This window comes from Entelurus aequoreus, linkage group LG17, assembly GCF_033978785.1.
Source record: "Entelurus aequoreus isolate RoL-2023_Sb linkage group LG17, RoL_Eaeq_v1.1, whole genome shotgun sequence".
In the NCBI taxonomy this organism is placed as follows: domain Eukaryota; kingdom Metazoa; phylum Chordata; class Actinopteri; order Syngnathiformes; family Syngnathidae; genus Entelurus; species Entelurus aequoreus.
The window spans coordinates 45,916,261-45,936,414 of record NC_084747.1 but is presented as its reverse complement, the minus strand read 5'-3'; the positions used below and the strand labels follow the sequence as shown (position 1 = coordinate 45,936,414).

At 39.5% G+C, this 20,154-nt stretch overlaps 1 long non-coding RNA gene across 4 annotated transcripts; it reads right to left on the bottom strand.

The window, feature by feature from the left end:
• Window positions 1-7,823: 7,823 nt before the first annotated feature.
• LOC133632935 (uncharacterized) lies at window positions 7,824-17,957 on the bottom strand. 4 transcript variants are annotated; one of them, XR_009821738.1, is made up of 4 exons: window positions 17,575-17,957; window positions 17,426-17,500; window positions 13,242-13,366; window positions 7,824-8,671 (listed from the first exon to the last, which is right to left on the bottom strand). It is a non-coding gene; the product is annotated as an uncharacterized LOC133632935 (long non-coding RNA). The 4 variants fall into 4 exon arrangements; XR_009821739.1 differs by having other exon boundaries at window positions 17,430-17,500; XR_009821737.1 differs by lacking the exon at window positions 17,575-17,957 and having other exon boundaries at window positions 17,426-17,565.
• Window positions 17,958-20,154: the final 2,197 nt, after the last annotated feature.

Below are 20,154 nucleotides of genomic sequence, written 5' to 3'. Positions count from 1 at the left end.
TTTCTTACATTTTCTTACATTCACGGGTTTAGTCGGGACTCCTGATGACGTTTTGAGACATCTCCTACAACTACAGCACCAGAATTGTGCTGCTGAAGCAAGTCCGTTTTTTGGAATTTTTACGACAGGGTCCCCCCTTACGACATTTTAGCAAAAAATGTTTTTCTTAAAAAATGCATTTTCTTACATTTTCTTACATTTACGGGTTTAGTCGGGACTCCTGATGACGTTTTGAGACATCTCCTACAACTACAGCACCAGAATTGTGCTGCTGAAGCAAGTCCGTTTTTTGGAATTTTTACGACAGGGTCCCCCCTTACGACATTTTAGTAAAAAATGTTTTTCGTAAAAAATGCATTTTCTTACATTTTCTTACATTTACGGGTTTAGTCGGGACTCCTGATGACGTTTTGAGACATCTCCTACAACTACAGCACCAGAATTGTGCTGCTGAAGCATGTCCGTTTTTTGGAATTTTTACGACAGGGTCCCCCCTTACGACATTTTAGTAAAAAATGTTTTTCATAAAAAATGCATTTTCTTACATTTTCTTACATTTACGGGTTTAGTCGGGACTCCTGATGACGTTTTGAGACATCTCCTACAACTACAGCACCAGAATTGTGCTGCTGAAGCAAGTCTGTTTTTTTGAATTTTTTTTACGACATTTTGCAAAATATTTTTTTCCCGTAAAATATGCATTTTCTTCTAATTTCTTCCATTTTCGGGTTTAGTCGGGACTCCTGATGACGTTTTGAGACATCTCCTACAACTACAGCACCAGAATTGTGCTGCTGAAGCAAGTCCGTTTTTTGGAATTTTTACGACAGGGTCCCCCCTTACGACATTTTAGCAAAAAATGTTTTTCGTAAAAAATGCATTTTATTACATTTTCTTACATTTACGGGTTTAGTCGGCATTACTGATGACGTTTTGAGACATCTCCTACAACTACAGCACCAGAATTGTGCTGCTGAAGCAAGTCCGTTTTTTGGAATTTTTACGACAGGGTCCCCCCTTACGACATTTTAGCAAAAAATGTTTTTCGTAAAAAATGCCTTTTCTTACATTTACGGGTTTAGTCGGGACTCCTGATGACGTTTTGAGACATCTCCTACAACTACAGCACCAGAATTGTGCTGCTGAAGCAAGTCCGTTTTTTGGAATTTTTACGACAGGGTCCCCCCTTACGACATTTTAGCAAAAAATGTTTTTCGTAAAAAATGCCTTTTCTTACATTTTCTTACATTTACGGGTTTAGTCGGCATTACTGATGACGTTTTGAGACATCTCCTACAACTACAGCACCAGAATTGTGCTGCTGAAGCAAGTCTGTTTTTTGAATTTTTTTTTGTAAAAAAAAAAGTTTTCCCAAAAAAAGCATTTTATGCCATTTTTAGGTTTTGTAGGGACTCCTGATGACATTTTGAGACATCTCCTACAACTACAGCACCAGAATTGTACTGCTGAAGCAAGTCCGTTTTTTGGCATTTTTACGAAGGGTCCCCCCTTACGACATTTTAGCAAAAAATGTTTTTCTTAAAAAATGCATTTTCTTACATTTTCTTACATTTACGGGTTTAGTCGGGACTCCTGATGACGTTTTGAGACATCTCCTACAACAACAGCACCAGAATTGTGCTGCTGAAGCTAGTCCGTTTTTTGAATTTTTTTTACGACATTTTGCAAAATATTTTTTTTCCGTAAAATATGCATTTTCTTCTAATTTCTTCCATTTTCGGGTTTAGTCGGGACTCCTGATGACTTTTTGAGACATCTCCTACAACTACAGCACCAGAATTGTGCTGCTGAAGCAAGTCAGTTTTTTGGAATTTTTACGACAGGGTTCCCCCTTACGACATTTTAGCAAAAAATGTTATTCTTAAAAAATGAATTTTCTTACATTTTCTTACATTTACGGGTTTAGTCGGGACTCCTGATGACGTTTTGAGACATCTCCTACAACTACAGCACCAGAATTGTGCTGCTGAAGCAAGTCCGTTTTTTGGAATTTTTACGACAGGGTCCCCCCTTACGACATTTTAGTAAAAAATGTTTTCCGTAAAAAATGCATTTTCTTACATTTTCTTACATTTACGGGTTTAGTCGGGACTCCTGATGACGTTTTGAGACATCTCCCACAACTACAGCACCAGAATTGTGCTGCTGAAGCATGTCCGTTTTTTGGAATTTTTACGACAGGGTACCCCCTTACGACATTTTAGTAAAAAATGTTTTTCGTAAAAAATGCATTTTCTTACATTTACGGGTTTAGTCGGGACTCCTGATGACGTTTTGAGACATCTCCTACAACTACAGCACCAGAATTGTGCTGCTGAAGCAAGTCCGTTTTTTTGAATTTTTTTTACGACATTTTGCAAAATATTTTTTTTCCGTAAAATATGCATTTTCTTCTAATTTCTTCCATTTTCGGGTTTAGTCGGGACTCCTGATGACGTTTTGAGACATCTCCTACAACTACAGCACCAGAATTGTGCTGCTGAAGCAAGTCCATTTTTTGGAATTTTTACGACAGGGTCCCCCCTTACGACATTTTAGCAAAAAATGTTTTTCGTAAAAAATGCATTTTCTTACATTTTCTTACATTTACGGGTTTAGTCGGCACTCCTGATGACGTTTTGAGACATCTCCTACAACTACAGCACCAGAATTGTGCTGCTGAAGCAAGTCTGTTTTTTGAATTTTTTTTTGTAAAAAAAAAAGTTTTCCCAAAAAAAGCATTTTATGCCATTTTTAGGTTTTGTAGGGACTCCTGATGACATTTTGAGACATCTCCTACAACTACAGCACCAGAATTGTACTGCTGAAGCAAGTCCGTTTTTTGGCATTTTTACGACAGGGTCCTCCCCCCTTACGACATTTTAGCAAAAAATGTTTTTCTTAAAAAATGCATTTTCTTACATTTTCTTACATTTACGGGTTTAGTCGGGACTCCTGATGACGTTTTGAGACATCTCCTACAACTACAGCACCAGAATTGTGCTGCTGAAGCTAGTCCGTTTTTTGAATTTTTTTTACGACATTTTGCAAAATATTTTTTTTCCGTAAAATATGCATTTTCTTCTAATTTCTTCCATTTTCGGGTTTAGTCGGGACTCCTGATGACTTTTTGAGACATCTCCTACAACTACAGCACCAGAATTGTGCTGCTGAAGCAAGTCCGTTTTTTGGAATTTTTACGACAGGGTCCCCCCTTACGACATTTTAGTAAAAAATGTTTTTCGTAAAAAATGCATTTTCTTACATTTACGGGTTTAGTCGGGACTCCTGATGACGTTTTGAGACATCTCCTACAACTACAGCACCAGAATTGTGCTGCTGAAGCAAGTCCGTTTTTTGGAATTTTTACGACAGGGTCCCCCCTTACGACATTTTAGTAAAAAATGTTTTTCGTAAAAAATGCATTTTCTTACATTTTCTTACATTTACGGGTTTAGTCGGGACTCCTGATGACGTTTTGAGACATCTCCTACAACTACAGCACCAGAATTGTGCTGCTGAAGCAAGTCTGTTTTTTGTAATTTTTACGACATTTTGCAAAATATTTTTTTTCCGTAAAATATGCATTTTCTTCTAATTTCTTCCATTTTCGGGTTTAGTCGGGACTCCTGATGACGTTTTGAGACATCTCCTACAACTACAGCACCAGAATTGTGCTGCTGAAGCAAGTCCGTTTTTTGGAATTTTTACGACAGGGTCCCCCCTTACGACATTTTAGCAAAAAATGTTTTTCTTAAAAAATGCATTTTCTTACATTTACGGGTTTAGTCGGGACTCCTGATGACGTTTTGAGACATCTCCTACAACTACAGCACCAGAATTGTGCTGCTGAAATAAGTCCGTTTTTTTGAAATTTTTTTAGGACATTTTGCAAAAAAAAAATTTCCGTAAAATATGCATTTTCTTCTAATTTCTTCCATTTTCGGGTTTAGTCGGGACTCCTGATGACGTTTTGAGACATCTCCTACAACTACAGCACCAGAATTGTGCTGCTGAAGCAAGTCCGTTTTTTGGAATTTTTACGACATACCCCCTTACGACATTTTAGCAAAAAATGTTTTTCTTAAAATATGTATTTTCTTACATTTTTTACATTTACGGGTTTAGTCGGGACTCCTGATGACGTTTTGAGACATCTCCTACAACTACAGCACCAGAATTGTGCTGCTGAAGCATGTCTGTTTTTTGAATTGTTTTTTGTAAAAAAAAAAGTTTTCCCAAAAAAAGCATTTTATGCCATTTTTAGGTTTTGTAGGGACTCCTGATGACGTTTTGAGACATCTCCTACAACTACAGCACCAGAATTGTACTGCTAAAGCAAGTCCGTTTTTTGGCATTTTTACGACAGGGTCCCCCCTTACGACATTTTAGCAAAAAATGTTTTTCTTAAAAAATGCATTTTCTTACATTTACGGGTTTAGTCGGGACTCCTGATGACGTTTTGAGACATCTCCTACAACTACAGCACCAGAATTGTGCTGCTGAAGCAAGTCCGTTTTTTTTAATTTTTTTTACGACATTTTGCAAAATATTTTTTTTCCGTAAAATATGCATTTACTTCTAATTTCTTCCATTTTCGGGTTTAGTCGGAACTCCTGATGACGTTTTGAGACATCTCCTACAACTACAGCACCAGAATTGTGCTGCTGAAGCAAGTCTGTTTTTTGAATTTTTTTTTGTAAAAAAAAAGTTTTCCCAAAAAAAGCATTTTATGCCATTTTTAGGTTTTGTAGGGACTCCTGATGACGTTTTGAGACATCTCCTACAACTACAGCACCAGAATTGTACTGCTGAAGCAAGTCCGTTTTTTGGCATTTTTACGACAGAGTACGACATTTTAGCAAAAAATGTTTACCCTAAAAAATGCATTTTCTTGCATTTTCTTACATTTTCTTACATTTACGGGTTTAGTCGGGACTCCTGATGACGTTTTGAGACATCTCCTACAACTACAGCACCAGAATTGTGCTGCTGAAGCAAATCTGTTTTTTGGAATTTTTACGACAGGGTCCCCCCTTACGACATTTTAGCAAAAAATGTTTTTCTTAAAAAATCCATTTTCTTACATTTTCTTACATTTACGGGTTTAGTCGGGACTCCTGATGACGTTTTGAGACATCTCCTACAACTACAGCACCAGAATTGTGCTGCTGAAGCAAGTCCGTTTTTTGGAATTTTTTTTACGACATTTTGCAAAAAAATTTTTTCCCCTAAAATATGCATTTTCTTCCAATTTCTTCCATTTTCGGGTTTAGTCGGGACTCCTGATGACGTTTTGAGACATCTCCTACAACTACAGCACCAGAATTGTGCTGCTGAAGCAAGTCCGTTTTTTTGAATTTTTAGCAAAAAATGTTTTTCGTAAAATATGCATTTTCTTACATTTTCTTACATTTACGGGTTTAGTCGGGACTCCTGATGACGTTTTGAGACATCTCCTACAACTACAGCACCAGAATTGTGCTGCTGAAGCAAGTCCGTTTTTTGGAATTTTTTGCAAGGGTCCCCCCTTACGACATTTTAGCAAAAACATTTTTTCGTAAAATATGCATTTTCTTACATTTTCTTACATTTACGGGTTTAGTCGGGACTCCTGATGACGTTTTGAGACATCTCCTACAACTACAGCACCAGAATTGTGCTGCTGAAGCAAGTCGGTTTTTTTTAATTTTTTTTACGACATTTTAGGAAAAAAAAAAAAGTTTCCGTAAAATATGTATTTTCTTACATTTACAGGTTTAATCGGGACTCCTGATGACGTTTTGAGACATCTCCTACAACTACGGCACCAGAATTGTGCTGCTGAAGCAAGTCGGTTTTTTTGAATTTTTTTTACGACATTTTAGCACAAAAGATTTTTTTTTCGTAAAATATACATTTTCTTACATTTACGGGTTTAGTCAGGACTCCTGATGACGTTTTGAGACATCTCCTACAACTACAGCACCACAATTGTGCTGCTGAAGCAAGTCCGTTTTTTGGAATTTCTTTTTGCGAAAAAAAGGTTTCCCAAAAAAAGCATTTTCTGCCAATTTCGGGATTTGTCGGGACTCCTGATGACCTTTTTTAGACATCTCCTACAACTACAGCACCAGAATTGTGCTGCTGAAGCAAGTCTGTTTTTTGGAATTTTTTGCAAGGGTCCCCCCTTACGACATTTTAGCAAAAACATTTTTTCGTAAAATATGCATTTTCTTACATTTTCTTACATTTACGGGTTTAGTCGGGACTCCTGATGACGTTTTGAGACATCTCCTACAACTACAGCACCAGAATTGTGCTGCTGAAGCAAGTCGTTTTTTTTAAATTTTTTTTACGACATTTTAGGAAAAAAAAAAAAGTTTCCGTAAAATATGTATTTTCTTACATTTACAGGTTTAATCGGGACTCCTGATGACGTTTTGAGACATCTCCTACAACTACGGCACCAGAATTGTGCTGCTGAAGCAAGTCGGTTTTTTTGAATTTTTTTTACGACATTTTAGCACAAAAATTTTTTTTTTCGTAAAATATACATTTTCTTACATTTACGGGTTTAGTCAGGACTCCTGATGACGTTTTGAGACATCTCCTACAACTACAGCACCAGAATTGTGCTGCTGAAGCAAGTCCGTTTTTTGGAATTTCTTTTTGCGAAAAAAAGGTTTCCCAAAAAAAGCATTTTCTGCCAATTTCGGGATTTGTCGGGACTCCTGATGACCTTTTTTAGACATCTCCTACAACTACAGCACCAGAATTGTGCTGCTGAAGCAAGTCCGTTTTTTGGAATTTTTTGTAAGGGTCCCCCCTTACGACATTTTAGCAAAACATTTTTTTTTTGTAATTTAGTGTTAAAAAGGTAATAATGTACTGTACTGTACATATTAATTTGCCACCGCCATCATCACCACCGTGCACCTACATTATGCGAGGGTGCTCTCGGTCCATTTGAACTTTTAATAGGATCCAAAGTGCACGACCTTTGACTGAACATCACACTGTGAAATTGGATTGTGGACTTTTTTTATGTTATTATCAAATCACACAGCATGTGAGAGTTAGCAGGCACACTTCCACTTTTCCCACTGCTCTATATCTAAGGGTGACCAGATCCCAATTCAGCAGGGGCCTCGTGTTATGTTGTGCTTATGCACAAAAACCTGGCGTACGTCCTTTTTTCCATGGTAAAGATGAAAGGTATCGAGACCGAACTTGACGTTGAATTGTGCGCTGTTTCACTCCAGGTTCGTTCTTCACATACTCACATTTGCTTTGCCGACATTTCAACAATGTAAAATAGATTGCGCCGAGGACACACAATGCACTTTTTGGCCAATGCGTTTACCGTAATTTCCGGACTATAAGGCGCATTTAAAATCCTTTTTTATTTCTCAGTGCGCCTTACACAGTTGCGCCTAATGTAATGAACAAGTTTGGTTGAGCTTACCCACCTCGAGGCTATTTTATTTGGTACATGGTGTAATTATAAGTGTGAGCAGTAGATGGCAGTCAAACATAAGAGATACGTGTAGCCTGCACTATGATGGGTTTTAAGTAAACAACAGCAACATTTTAAATGTTCCGTTGAAAATATACAACATTAGACACGGCGCTCAAAAATCTATCAAAATGTTTTAGCACGACTTTGGTCAGCTATGAAGCCGCACCGCTTGAAGGATTGTCGGCGCATTAAACATACGACTATTATTATGGTGTGTGTATAAGGTAAGACATTATCTGGCGTTTTGTTTCGCAATATTATGCAACTTTTCTTAACTTCTGGTACCTGCTGATCTGTATTTGGGATCTGCGTGAGTCCTGAAAAATTGTGTGTCCGCCTTTGTAGTTAATAAGCTTCTTCTTTTTCTCTATCTTCTTGTTATGTGACATTCATCCTCCGCTGTTGCCATTTCTAATATAAAGTAGTGTCAAGTTCTCACTTATATCTGTCAGTAAACTTGCCATGAAAGCGCTAAAACATACCGGTGTAGTGAGTTTACATTATTCACCCAAGGAAGTTTAGTTATTAGAGAGTTCCGGTTGAACGGTTTTTCACGGGACACATTTCCGGTGTGGTTGTTTCCGGATGAGGAGATGCTGCTCCATTATTGATTTGATTTTATTTCGTGTAGACCGCAATATGACTCAAGTAAACAACACCAACATTGTATATGCTCCATTGAAAATATAGAACATTACACACGGCGCTCAAAAATCTATCAAAATGTTTTAGTAGGACTTTGGTCAGCTATGAAACTGCACCGCTTGATGGATTGTACTGTGCTTCAACATAGGAGTATTATTATGGTGTGTGTATAAGGTAAGACATATTTTCTGGTGTTTTGTTTCGCAATATTATGCAAAAGAAACTTTTCTTACCTTCTGGTACCTGAAAATTTGTGCAGGTCCGCCTTTGTAGTCCGTGCCGACACCGTAGTCGATAAGCTTCTTCTTTTTCTCCACCTTCTTGTTATGGGACATCCATCCTCTGCTGTTGCCATTTCTAATAAAAAGCAGTGTAAAGTTATTACTTATTTCAGTCAGTAAACTCGCCATGAAAGCCCTAAAACATACCGGTGTAGTGAGTTACCATTATTCACCCAAGGAACTTTAGTTATTAGAGTTCTGGTCGGACGGTTTTTCACGGGACACATTTCTGGTGTTGTTGTTTCTGGATGAGGAAATGCTGCTCCGTTATTGATTGAAGTAAAGTCTGAATGTCATTAAAACAGTTAGCTCCATCTTTTGACACTTCACAACAAAGATGACGGGGAGAAGACGCTGCCGAAGGTGAGCCACGTAAATAAGACCGCCCACAAAACGGCGCACCCGGAAGCGGCTTGAAGATGATGTGTAAAACATCATCTATGCAACATTTTGAGCAAAGAACCACCATTACATGTTATGTAGACCCCAAGGAAGTCTTTTACATTTAGAAAAAAATATATATATTATGACTCCTTTAATGCGCCTTATAATCCGGTGCGCCTTATATATGAAAAAAAAGATCAAAAATAGACCATTCATCGGCAGTGCTCCTTATAATCCGGTGTGCCCTATGGTCCGGAAAATACGGTAATGCTTTATATCAATATTTGTGAGGATGTTTACCAATTTATCTAGGCCAGAGGTGTCAAACTCATTTTAGATCGGGGGCCACATTGAGAAAAATCTACTCCCAAGTGGGCCGGACTGGTAAAATCACGGCACGATAACTTAAAAATAAAGACAACTTCAGATTGTTTTCTTTGTTTAAAAATAGAATTTCTCAAAAATAAACAAATCATGTTGTTTTTTTACACTTACCGGGTACATGTTGCAGTTAATAGTGTTCTACCTTTAATTGTCGTTATTTATACTTTCTGAATAAATTACGTGATAATGTTCATCAGTCAACTCATTGGTGTTCATTTTCAATCTAACAAGATAAAAAAAAAAAAATCAAAATCAAATTACAGGATGTTATTTATGTAGTTTGTTAATTTTCTTCGACTGTTGCACTAACATCATGTGTTTTATTTTTTTTGTACATACTGTATGTAGCATCATCTACAAAGATACAAAGAATTGCCATTGCCACATCTAGTGGACACATTTAAAACAGCAGTTTCTTTCATAGAAAAATTTCAGCTCATTTGTATACTTAGCAAATTCATCCGGATAGAACCTGTTCACGGGCCTGATCCGTTTCATCTCAGCGATCGTATTTGTCACGTTTCATGTGTCAGGTAAAGCGCAATGAATGACTCCGCTTCCTAGTGTAAGAGTGAGCTTTTATAAGTGTGCCATGACAGCAGACTCTCTAATCGGTGATTAAAAGAGCTGAAAAAAAAATCAAGTCTTCCAGAGATGGCCACAGTCTACACTACCTGCTGTCTGAGGCGAGTGCACAGCATCCTGCGTGACCAACAACACCCTGCTCCTCACCTGCGGCCCTCAGGTAGAAGGAACAGGTCTATACGTGCCAGGACAACTTACCAACAGCTCGTCTGTATCCTCAGGCAGCGACCCTCTCTCACATCCCACCCATGAACTGCAACGTCTAATTATCACTTCTATTGATCTGCCCTTTATACTGTACACTGCATCCGGAAAGTATTCACAGCGCTTCATTTTTTGCCACATTTTGCTATGTTACAGCCTTATTCTAAAATGGTATCAATTCATTTTCGTCCTCAAAACTCTGCGTTTCTGGGTGTTGTTGATAAATGCAACAACACCCAGAAACGCCGCTGGCTTCGCTCGGCCCGAGCTCATCTAAGATGGACTGATTGGTTGGAATCTGCGCTTTTGCATGATATACTAGTTACTACGGTAATCTTCTCAGAAAGCACGTAGTTTCAAAGTTGTATTTGTGTTGGTACTGCATCAAAAAGCGACATCAGTGTGTAAAGGATATCACCACATGGACTCAGGAACACTTCAGAAAACCACTGTCAGTAACTACAGTTGGTCGCTACATCTGTAAGTGCAAGTTAAAACTCTACAATGCAAAGCGAATGCCATTTATCAACAACACCCAGAAACGCCGCCGGCTTCGCTCGGCCCGAGCTCATCTAAGATGTACTGATGCAAACTGGAAAAGTGTTCTGTGGTCTGACAAGTCCACATTTCAAATTGTTTTTGGAAACTGTGGACGTCGTGTCCTCCGGTCCAAAGAGGAAAAGAACCATCCGGATTGTTCTAGGCGCAAAGTTGAAAACCCAGCGTCTGTAATTGTATGGAAAACTTGTTTTGTTTTGTTTTTAATGTATGTTTTTATTGTTTTGTTTTTTAATGTATTATATTCTGTTTTTATATGTTTAAATGGATCTTAAAGGCCTACTGAAACCCACTACTACCGACCACGCAGTCTGATAGTTTATATATCAATGATGAAATCTTAACATTATAACACATGCCAATACGGCCGGGTTAACTTATAAAGTGACATTTTAAATTTGCCGCTAAACTTCCGGTTCGAAACGCCTCTGAGGATGACGTATGCGCGTGACGTAGCCCGACGAACACGGGTATGCCTTCCACATTGAAGCCGATACGAAAACGCTCTGTTTTCATTTCATAATTCCACAGTATTCTGGACATCTGTGTTCGTGAATCTGTTTCAATCATGTTCATTGCATTATGGAGAAGGAAGCCAAGCAAGCAAAGAAGAAAGTTGTCGGTGCGAAATGGACGTATTTTTCGAACGTAGTCAGCCACAACAGTACACAGCCGGCGCTTCTTTGTTTACATTCCCGAAAGATGCAGTCAAGATGGAAGAACTCGGATAACAGAGACTCTAACCAGGAGGACTTTTGATTTGGATACACAGACGCCTGTAGAGAACTGGGACAACACAGACTCTTACCAGGATTACTTTGATTTGGATGACAAAGACGCAGACGTGCTACTGTGAGTATGCAGCTTTGGCTTTTTTTTGCGTATGTACGTAACTTTTTTAAAATATATAAGCTTTATGAACCTTGGGTTAGGTGAACGGTCTTTTGGGCTGAGTGATTGTGTGTGTTGATCATGTGTTTGAATTGTATTGGCGTGTTCTATGGAGCTAGGAGCTAGCAGAGGAGCTAGGAGCTAGCATAACACGTACCGTACCGTAAGTGCGCGTCACGTACGTAACTTTTTAAAAATATATAAGCTTTATGAACCTTGGGTTAGGTGAACGGTCTTTTGGGCTGAGTGATTGTGTGTGTTGATCGGGTGTTTGAATTGTATTGGCGTGTTCTATGGAGCTAGGAGCTAGCAGAGGAGCTAGGAGCTAGCATAACAAACACGCAGGTGTTATTATGCAGGATTAATTTGTGGCATATTAAATATAAGCCTGGTTGTGTTGTGGCTAATAGAGTATATATATGTCTTGTGTTTATTTACTGTTGTAGTCATTCCCAGCTGAATATCAGGTACCGTGAGTATGCAGCCTTGGCTGCTAAACATTCGATAACTTGACCGTATGTGCGCGTCACGTACGTAACTTTTTAAAAATATATAAGCTTTATGAACCTTGGGTTAGGTAAACGGTCTTTTGGGCTGAGTGATTGTGTGTGTTGATCAGGTGTTTGAATTGTATTGGCGTGTTCTATGGAGCTAGGAGCTAGCAGAGGAGCTAGGAGCTAGCATAACAAACACGCAGGTGTTTTTATGCAGGATTAATTTGTGGCATATTAAATATAAGCCTGGTTGTGTTGTGGCTAATAGAGTATATATATGTCTTGTGTTTATTTACTGTTGTAGTCATTCCCAGCTGAATATCAGGTCACCCCCGGCTCTCACAGCATCTTCCCTATCTGAATAGCTTCAACTCCCCACTAGTCCTTCACTTGCACTTTACTCATCCACAAATCTTTCATCCTCGCTCAAATTAATGGGGAAATTGTCGCTTTCTCGGTCCGAATCTCTCTCACTTCATGCGGCCATCATTGTAAACAATAGGGAACTTTGCGTATATGTTCAACTGACTACGTCACGCTACTTCCGGTAGGTGCAAGCCTTTTTTTTATCAGATACCAAAAGTTGCAATCTTTATCGTCGTTGTTCTATACTAAATCCTTTCAGCAAAAATATGGCAATATCGCGAAATGATCAAGTATGACACATAGAATAGATCTGCTATCCCCGTTTAAATAAAAAAAATTCATTTCAGTAGGCCTTTAAGGTCTGCAATAAAGATTGATGATATGGGGGTGTATTAGTGGGTAACTTACACGTTTGTGAAGGCACCATTAATGCTGAAAGGTACATACAGGTTTTGGAGCAACAAAAGTTGCCATCCAAGCGACGTCTTTTTCATGGCCGCCCCTGCTTATTTCAGTAAGATATCGCCGAGCCACATTCTGCACGTGTTACAACAGCGTGGCTTCGTAGTAAAAGAGTGCGGGTACTAGACTGGCCTGCCTGTAGTACGAACTGTGCTCTGTAAATAAACTCGCCTTGCCGACCGTTTTCTGTCGTGGACAACGACAATTTCAATAAACTACAAGTTAAAAAAAAGGCATGAACATTTCCCTCTTTTGGGTATTGAAAAAATGTATCGAACGGCGCCGCTCAAGTACCGATCCATACCAGACTGTGAATTTTGTGCATCGTTCGTGGCACCCTTTGTGTTTACGCGTTTCATGGGTCAGGATTGCACCACCTAACGCATTTTTGATACATGGTTACTATGCAGTGTGTGTGTTATTCACTATGACAATGACAATAAATGCATTGAACTGAATAAAAATCATGTTAGAGTAAATGAATACTTCTCTGATTTGAGGGCGAAGGCTTGTTCATGTGTCCTGTGATGAACTGGCGGCCAGTCTAGGGTGTAGGCCGGGGGTCAGCAACCCGCGTCTCTTTAGCACCGCCCTCGTGGCTCCCTGGACCTCTTTCAGAGATGTGTGAAAATGGAAAAAGATGAAGAACATTTTTATTTGAATATATTTTCTGTAGGAGAACAAACATGACACAAACCTTCCTAATTGTTAGAAGTCCCACTGTTTATGTTAAACATGCTTCACTGATGAGAGGATTTAGCAAGCACTGTTTTGTCCTACTAATTTCAGCGATCCTTGAACTCATTGTTGTTTGTTTACATGTACAACTCTCTCCGACGCTGCCACAGAAAGACGTGTTTTATGCCACTTCTTCTTTGTCTCATTTTGTCCACCAAACGTTCTACGCTGTGCGCGAATGCACAAAAGGTGAGCTTTGTTGATGTTATTGACTTGTTGGAGTGCTAATCGGGCATATTTGGTCAGAGCATGACTGCAAGCTAATCAATGCTAACATGCTATTTAAGCTAGCTGTATGTACATATTGCATCATTATGACTCGTTTGTAGGAATATTTGAGCTCATTTAATTTCCTTTACTTATGTCCTCTGTGCATTTCATTTATATTTGCATGTCTCATGACACATTATCTGTACGTAATATTGGCTGCATTTCTGATAGTTGTTTGTGCGCCATGTTGTTCCAGACCACAGCAAACGTTACCCAGCTTGTAAAGATTGTAATAAATCCATTAGAAGAAGACAGCCTGCCTTTTCCTTTAACTTGGACACACACATTTATACCTTTGACCCTTATGAGCCAGTCATTTCCAGAAGTTATCTCATCATGTGAGAAGCCTCCATTTAAATAACATATTATTATTTGATCTTAATAGATTAAAAATGAACACCAATGAGTTGACTGATGAACATTATCACATCATTTAATCAGAAAGTATACATATCGACAAATAAAGGTAGAATACCATTAACCGCAACATGTAAGTGTAAAAAAAAAAAAAACAACATTATGATTTGTACATTTTCAGAATGTGCTTGCTCTATTTTTAACAAAGAAAAAAACAAACAATCTGAAGTTGTCTTTATTTTTAAGTTATCGTGCCTTGATTTTACCAGTCCGGCCCACTTGGGAGTAGATTTTTGTCCATGTGGCCCCCGATCTAAAATGAGTTTGACACCTCTACATTAGAACTTACGAATAATGGATTGGTAGGTTCATCGTAGCCAGCCTTGTGTATTATTCTAATGACCCTTTTTTCAAGTTGAATTATTGAGCCTGTGTTTGTTCTATAAACATTTCCCCAAAGTTCAACACAGTATGTTAGATATGGAAAAATAAAAGAATAATATAACTACAGCTGCAGCTATCGAATATTTTAGTAATCGAGTATTCTATCGAATATCCTGATCGATTAATCGAATAAATCATAATTTTGTTTAATTATACACGTTAAGATGTGCCCTCAATTATTGTGGTTGGCCTAATCGTCTTATTTCCTAAACGCCTGTTTTCATTATTGAAGGCTGACACGCACAGCTAAAAATGTGTATGTGCTAATAAAAACAGGTGCGCTCACAGCCCTATGTGTTCTTGTCTCTCGTGCGTTTTTGATGATTATCATACGGTGCCGTTTAAACGTTTTCTAAACTGGAGCGTACTTAAAAGAGCGGTGTCGTGCAGTGCAAGGGGGGGATGATCTGTGACGTAAACACGCTGTGCAACACCTAAACAGTCTGTGCGAAACGTGAGCTTTGACTACTGTTTAGTGAACCAGGCAAAATGCCGTAAAAAAAAATATGTACGACACCTCGAGGCAGCAACAATTCCTCGAATGTATTTTGTAATCGAATTACTCAAGGAATCATGTGCAGATATTTCTTATTCAGCATGTGTCTTACTTTATATAAAGAATAGCAATGGATTTGGATGTTTTTAGAATAGAATACAATAGAATAGAAAGTACTTTATTGATCCCTCGGGGAAATTCAGCACCACAGTTCGCTCACAATAAAAATAAACACTAAGGTATTTTTTACATGTGAATAATATAAATACAGTCTATTATACAGCATTATTCACTTGTGAATAATATAAATACAGTCTATTATACACAGTGTTGGGTTAGTTACTGAAAACCAGTAACTAGTTACAGTTACTAGTTACTTTATTTCAAAAGCAACTCAGTTACTAACTCAGTTACTTACACCAAAAAGTAATGCGTTATTGTGAAAAGTAACTATTTAGTTACTTGTTTTTTTCTTCTTCTTTTTTTAAAGCTACCATTAATGCCCTTTAAGCCTTCATTTAAGTACTGTTATTGCACTGGAGAATAATACAATCTGTTGATCAGCGCTAGGAATTGTCAAAATGGGGTCCCAGGGACCCCATCAAGTCATAAAAATGGGGTCCTACAGTAAATTTTTGGGGTCCCACTTTTTGGTAAGCGTTTTGACAACAAAAAAGATAAACGTATGCATTATCCTGTTATATCTCACATTATATATTGTGTTTTGGAAAAAGGTTGTCATAAACGTTACTTAATTCATTAAAAAAAATAATAAAGAAAGAAAACAAATTTGTATACATATGTAAATGTATTCAGTTATAAACATTCATTCACTTTCTTCTTTCCTTCATGGATCTAAACTTTACCGCTGCTGGTAGTTTTTTCTATGTTTTTATTGAATAAGTTGTAGGTGTATTTATTTCAGTATAAAAGTGTAAAAAGTGTTTTGCTTGGGTCATGAAATGATGATAATGGTGTGCCAGGGCATACAAACATTTTATATTTAACGCTTAAATCTCTGGAGTCTACATCAACTTCAGATCTATCCCTCATTTCAAAATGTTTTAGTTATGTTGTTTTTTTGTCTGTTTGTTTTCCGCCCTTTTTTGTCAAACAAAACTATGTTTTTAATGGCAAACACACAAAATATGCAAAATCTTCCACCAAAAATATTTTTCAAAGTGGAATATTTGATGTGAAGTAATGGGAACCTTGGATAGGTCAATAATTCATAATAACATTGATTTTGATTCAATATTATGTTTTGAGCAATGACAGTTTGAAATAAATGGATTAATGTGGACCCCGATTTAAACAAGTTGAAAAACTTATTCGGGTGTTACCATTTAGTGGTCAATTGTACGGAATATGTACTGTACTGTGCAATCTATTAATAAAAGTCTCAATCAATCAATCCACTCCCTCGCTCTCTCTGTCCCTCCCTCACGAATGCTACTGCGTGTGCACAATTAGTTTTGTTTTTAACCCCATCTTAACCCTGAACGTACATTGAAAATATACGCAACCCTGCCGGACATTTGAGGCATTTAAGAAACTCCGCCCGGACAGCCCCGCAAAAGAAGACACATGGTCAGTCTAGAATATCTCCATGTTAAGAAACTCGGCTTCAGCTCCACCATGATGTCTTGTAAGTAAACACAGACACGCCCCCCCCCCCCACCCCTCTCCACACACACACACACACACACACACACACACACACACACACACACACACACACACACACACACACACAGCGCCTCTTCTCTTGTCCCCGTTGTGACACAGGAAGAATTAAGTTAAGTTCAAGTTAAAGTACCAATGATTGTCACACACACACACTAGGCGTGGTGAAATTTGTCCTCTGCATTTGACCCATCCCCTTGGGGAGCAGTGGGCAGCAGCGGCGCCGCGCCCGGGAATCATTCAGAAGGACGACACTGCAACTCTCCAATAAAACACACTCAGATCTTCTGTTTTTAGCCGATACTACATAAGAAATGACATAAAATAACGCAGTAACGCATCATGTAGTAACGGTAACTGAGTTACTGAATATAAAAATAACGCGTTAGACTACTAGTTACTTTGTAACGCGTTAGTCCCAACACTGATTATACAGCATTATTCACATGTCAATAACATAAATACAGTCTATTATACAGCATAATTCACATTTGAATAATATAAATACATTTAAGCACAGTTAAGTATTGTTTTCCCTTTAACATCACAAATGAGTTTGACATTTGAAGTTAATTGCTGACATGAATGGACTTTTCCAGCATATTATGTGTGTATGACTTTCACCTGTGTAATAGAATGACTTCATGCAACTTTTCTCGGAGGACAATTGAACACTCACCTACCGAAAATGCAAACTTCGTCGCTGCTCGGTGACCTTCGTCTAGCGGCAGAATGTCTCTCTCGTCGTGTTGATCTAAATGAGAAGGAATGAATGACATTGGAACAAATAACAGCGCTGACATGATAGGAGGCGTGTTAGTTAGCAACCTGTTGTATTCTGATGACGTGCTAGCGTCACTTCCGCTGGGACGAGACCGGAGCGGTTAAAAAACGTGACTTTCATTTATAATAATTGAATGGTGTGTGTTCAAATAACCCTCTTCGGCCTTATAATTGTTACAAGTCGCGCTGTTGACATCTTTTCTTGGGAAATGGAGTCGACTCCAGGGGGTCTTTCCGCGGGCTCTGCCATTTTGAAATATGACGTCACGACGCGACGTCATCACCACCCGGAAGTGTGGATCTTCTTCTTCTTCTTTTGTTTTTATAGCAGGTTGGCAAGCAACCTTCTGGTGTGCATTACCGCCACCTACTGACATGGAGTGTGGACCACTTCTAGAGATCACCTTAGCACAGACCTGGGCAAATGAACGTCCGGGGGCCACATGCGGCCCCTTAAGCTTTTCAATCTGAATAATATGAATAACATCATTAAAAGTTCATTTAAAGTGCCAATGATTGTCACACACACACACTAGGTGTGGCGAAATTATTCTCTGCATTTGAACCATCACCCTTGATCACCCCCAGGGAGGTGAGGGGAGCAGTGAGCAGCAGCGGTGGCCGTGCCCGGGAATCATTTTGGTGATTCAACCCCCAATTCCAACCCTTGATGCTGAGTGCCAAGCAGGGAGGTAATGGCTCCCATTTTTATATAATAAAATACATGAATAAATCTTATTCATACACTCTTATTCATACACTCTTATTCATCCACTCTTATTCATACACTGTTATTCATATACTCTTATTCATACACTCTTATTCATACACTCTTAGTCATCCACTCTTATTCATATACTCTTATTCATACACTCTTATTCATATACTCTTATTCATACACTCTTATTCATACACTGTTATTCATATACTCTTATTCATACACTCTTATTCATACACTCTGTCATCCACTCTTATTCATATACTCTTATTCATACACTCTTATTCATATACTCTTATTCATACACTCTTATTCATACACTCTTATTCATCCACTCTTATTCATCCACTCTTAGTCATCCACTCTTTCCATCCACTGCGGAGGTCGAGGAAGGCAGTCAGAGTCCAGGGGGAAGATCGGCAGGTGAGGCGCACGGCTCACTGCGGAGACACGGATGTACTGTGGGAACAGGAGATGACAAGGACAAATAAGGACTAGGCACGAGGGAGACAAAGCGAGCAAAAGAGAGAGACACAGGTGAGGAGCCAGAGACGTGAAGCTTACTGAATCAGGGCTTTGTTCCGGCGTGGAGTAGTCAGTGGAGTGAGCCTTTATGCTGCTGCTTCTCGTCAAGACCAGGTGCGTTGACTGATGATTGCCGCCGGCTGTGGAGACGCGTGGCCGCGGTCTGCGTGGCGCGTGCGGGGGCGTGTCCTGCGGTGCTTGCAGCGTAGCTTCGAGGAGCTCCTGCCGAGGAGGGAGAAGCAGACTGCGCGAGCGCCGTAACAGTGCCCCCCCTCTTATGCGAGGCTCTCGACGAGCGCCGGAGAGCTCCAGGGTTGACCTGATAGAAGTCCTCCAGAAGGGTGGGGTCAGCAAGGTAGGAGGCCGACACCCAGGATCTATCCTCTGGACCATAACCCTCCCAATGTACCAAAAATACCAGGCCCCTACCTTGCCGACGGACCCCAAGGATCTCCTTGACGGTCCAAACTGGGTCACCGTTATCCAGAATTCTAGGAGGGGTAGGGTCAGGGGAAGAGAGTGGAGAACTGGAGACAGGCTTACTCTGGGATACATGGACCACCGGATGTCGCTTCACTGAGGGGGGTAGAGACACACTAACAGATACTGTTGGATAAGCTCAGAGCAATCGGATTCAACAAAACCTCATGGAGCTGGATGCAATCCTACTTGGAGGGGAGGAAACAGGTGGTAGAGGTGAACGGCACCGTGTCCCCCCCCCCTCTCAGTGAGCTGTGGAGTCCCCCAAGGCAGTATATTAAGGCCTTTACTGTTCCTGGTATACATAAACGACTTGTCATCGGCATGCGACTGTGAATTGTTTTTGTTTGCGGATGACTCGACCCTGCTGGTATCCGGCAAGGACAAGTCACAGGTGGAGAAAATCCTCAGTGCTGAACTCTGTAGAACTTGCACCTGGCTCGCTGACAACAAGCTATCCATACACTTGGGTAAAACGGAATCCATCCTGTTTGGGTCCCACATCAACCTTAAGAAAGTCAATGACTTCACTATAAAAGTGGGTGACGTTGTTCTCACCAGGAAAGATGAGGTCACCTACCTAGGTTCCATTCTAGAGGCTAATCTTTCCTGTGATAAAATGGCAACCAAGGTAATCAAAAAGGTCAACCAACGAACGAGATTTCTCTATAGAATCTCCTCTCTGGTCAACAAAAGCACCTTGAGGATTCTGGTGGGAACTCTCGTTCAACCCTTTTTTGATTACGCATGCACCTCCTGGTACCCTAGCACCTCTAAAACCCTCAAATCTAAACTCCAAACATCCCAGAACAAGCTAGTCAGATTACTTCTAGACCTCCACCCCAGATCCCACCTCACTCCTACCCACTTCTCCAAAGTGGGCTGGCTCAGGGTGGAGGACA